This window comes from Olea europaea, chromosome 1 (assembly GCF_002742605.1).
Source record: "Olea europaea var. sylvestris chromosome 1, O_europaea_v1, whole genome shotgun sequence".
NCBI classification, from domain to species: Eukaryota; Viridiplantae; Streptophyta; class Magnoliopsida; order Lamiales; family Oleaceae; genus Olea; species Olea europaea.
In genome coordinates this window covers 1,391,490-1,394,705 of record NC_036237.1, presented here as the reverse complement: position 1 = coordinate 1,394,705, position 3,216 = coordinate 1,391,490, and the positions used below count along the sequence as shown (strand labels likewise).

Here is a 3,216-nt window from a genome sequence, read left to right as displayed (position 1 = left end):
CTCCAAGGGGCGCAAGCACACGAGTTACAGAAAGAAAAATGTTTAAGTCTAAAAGTTAAGGAAATGAAAATTACATATTCTCTGTTCGAGAGTTTTGGATTCGATCCTTTGCTTCGGCGTCCTTTCTCCCTTTTATACCTCATAGACGATCTTTTTGTGATTAACTACCCTAAAAACTGCTTGATCGTCCTATAACTACTAACTTTCTTTGTAGTGGCCATTTTGTCATGAAACTGCATTTTAACTGCTGCCATTATCTTTCATCGTTCAACTGCTTTCGATTGAATTCCTTGAGTCGTGGAACGTGATAAGGCTACTTTAACAACTGCCTTGATAACTGCATTCCTTGATAACCACGATGCGTTATATTTGTTGATACCTTGGGCGACTTGAAGGTTTGGGCGAGAGTAGAATAACATCTCCGGGCGACCGTATGACACTCCATTTGTTTATATTCTGGGCGACTTGCAAACTTGGGCGATGGCGTTACCGCATTCTTGGACCCCTTATTTGGGCCTTCACCTTGATTCGTTCGATTGGACTTCGTTCTTTGGGCTATCCGATTTGAGGATCCTTCAATTGGGCTTTACTCCTTGGGCTGTTCGATTTGGGCTGAATTTTTATGTGTCAACACACACAAAAGCAGGACTTAAACTGGCCGGGCTGAGGGCTGCAAACTGGCGGCATAGTCACGTGCCCATGAGTCGTAGTGTACGATTTTTCCGAGCGATGGCGAGGATACCAATTCTTCTCAATGTTTATCACAAGATAGCTACACGACTTTTGTCCAGGTAGCTAAGTCTGCAACGGCAAAGCAGATCATTACTAGCAAGTTCATGGCAAATGTAAGGCACATTTAGCTGGGTCGGGAGTATATAGTGACGACGCAAGCTACTTACTTTTCATCGATAAACATTTCTTCAGCCTTCTCATTTGCCGCACTAAGAACTCCAGTCATGATCCCTCCAGCTCGATCAGCAGCATAGGCCAGATCCATGGATGGATATTTCACGTTATCCGGAGTCTTAAATGTAAGAGAACCAAGCCTGAAAAATCACATTCAAACTCAATCTATCGAACAAAAATTAAGTTGTAAATCATTTTGTAGAATCTTTCCAATTATAACAGAGAGAGAGAGAGAGAGAGAGAGAGAGAAATAGAGAGTTAAGTTACTTCAAATCTGCTTTTCATAAAAGGGGGAAGGGATTTACTTGCAAAGATCAAGACGAGGCCAAGTAATCTTAGAATAGTAAATTCTGTTAAGCCAAGATAAAGTATAGAGAATCGGTAAACGCATATTAGGCCATCCCAACTGGGCCAATACAGATGAATCCTAAATTAAGATTAAGGTGATGAGAATGTGTGTCGTTGCATTCAAGATAGTGAGCACAAAAGAAATAGAATTAAAAGCGTTCCAATTTCCAAGAGATCAAGAAGCTTAAAAGTTGACTAATATTGATTTACCTCTGTCTCTACCATCGAATGCATGATATACTGGGGATGAATGACAATCTCAATGTCATCATATTTGACCCGAAAAGATAGTGAGCTTCAATAACTTTTAAACTGCCAATATGATATTGAAAAAAATTACCCCTTTTCCAACAGAAGAGACGTGCTGCTTGTAGTTCAAGACTCAAAATGATGTTTCGTCCGCTGTATTGAACTCTACATCATACAAGTTTTCTTTTTTCTTTTTCTTCCTCAATAATGTCTCCTACCGTAGAGTCCACCTTACGATCAATTCTTTAAAGGGTTAGAATCAAGTTGAAAAAGCAACTGATTGATGTTACCTTGTTGACGAGGGTGGCAAAGTCCACAGTTATCTTTTTACCCATATCCCAACTAGGATGCTTTAAAGCATTTGCTACTTTCACTTTTTTTCAATTTATCAACAGGCCAATCCCTATCATCGCAACCAAACAGATACTTTTTAGCAATTGGAAGAGCTGAGGATGTTATAGATTAACCTTTAATCCCGAGCTCCAAGAGCAATAACGAACGAAAAAGGAATTAGAAAATCGAGCAAACAATATATGCAACTATCATAATAGAATTCCCAGGACATGCTAACTAATTAGTGTCTCTTTATTGGCCAAGGCAATGTCTTTTTCTCGCTTCTATGGCAGCTACTGTAGGCTAAAATGATAATATACATGTAAAGATTCGAGAGAAATTTCTTAATGATTAATTTATGAACTTTGCACTTTGGAAAGGAACGTGAGAAACAACAGCAGAAGTAGTAATAACTGTTATCGACTATTTTCTTTAGGAAAATCTTTAACTACATCAAGAAAATGATGTGAACATTCTGAATGTTTGTTATCAACATAAGCATGAACATTGCCTAGCTGACGTAGAACTGATCTATGCAAGAGATTTTTAACCCCGTACGTATTTGGTCTACATGAATTTCAAGGAAAGAAAATATAGTTACCTTCAAACCTGCGCACCCAACTATTCCTGTAACTACAGTGACAGCATCAGGGTGGCGGGCAACCTTGAATACAAATATCAGCAATCAATGGGTACGAGTCAGATCAATATGTACCAAGTAAATAATAAGCTACTGAGATAACTGATTGCTAACCTCGATAACTCCTTGCTCCCCAGGAATCATTTCCGGCTTTTCTTCCACATCGGCTAAATCATCCTTGAGTTCGCCAACTAATGACTCATTTTTAATGGCAACTAATTGAGGTTTGAATCGCTTCACCTGCATAATGATGTACCTCATGTTTGGCAAAACTATTCCTGTAACTACAGTGACAGCATCAGGGTGGCGGGCAACCTTGAATACAAATATCAGCAATCAATGGGTACGAGTCAGATCAATATGTACCAAGTAAATAATAAGCTACTGAGATAACTGATTGCTAACCTCGACAACTCCTTGCTCCCCAGGAATCATTTCCGGCTTTTCTTCCACATCGGCTAAATCATCCTTGAGTTCGCCAACTAATGACTCATTTTTAATGGCAACTAATTGAGGTTTGAATCGCTTCACCTGCATAATGAGGTACCTCATGTTTGGCAGATTAGAAAGAAGGTAAAAGTACTTTTCCGTGGCTCAAATATGTAGAGGAAAAAAGGTTACTTAAATGTAACTTTTAAGCTTGGCCAAGCATGTTTTCTATATCAATTTAGCTTACAAACTGAAGTCATGCAGTTGGCTCGGACTTAAATTAGTTAAGTCATCAGAGTAAAATGTACGAG

The 3,216-nt window shown here is 38.9% G+C and overlaps 1 pseudogene; it reads right to left on the bottom strand.

Annotated features, from left to right (window-relative positions):
- Positions 1-720: 720 nt before the first annotated feature.
- The window catches only part of LOC111401410, a 3,065-nt pseudogene continuing 569 nt past the window's right edge, over positions 721-3,216 (bottom strand).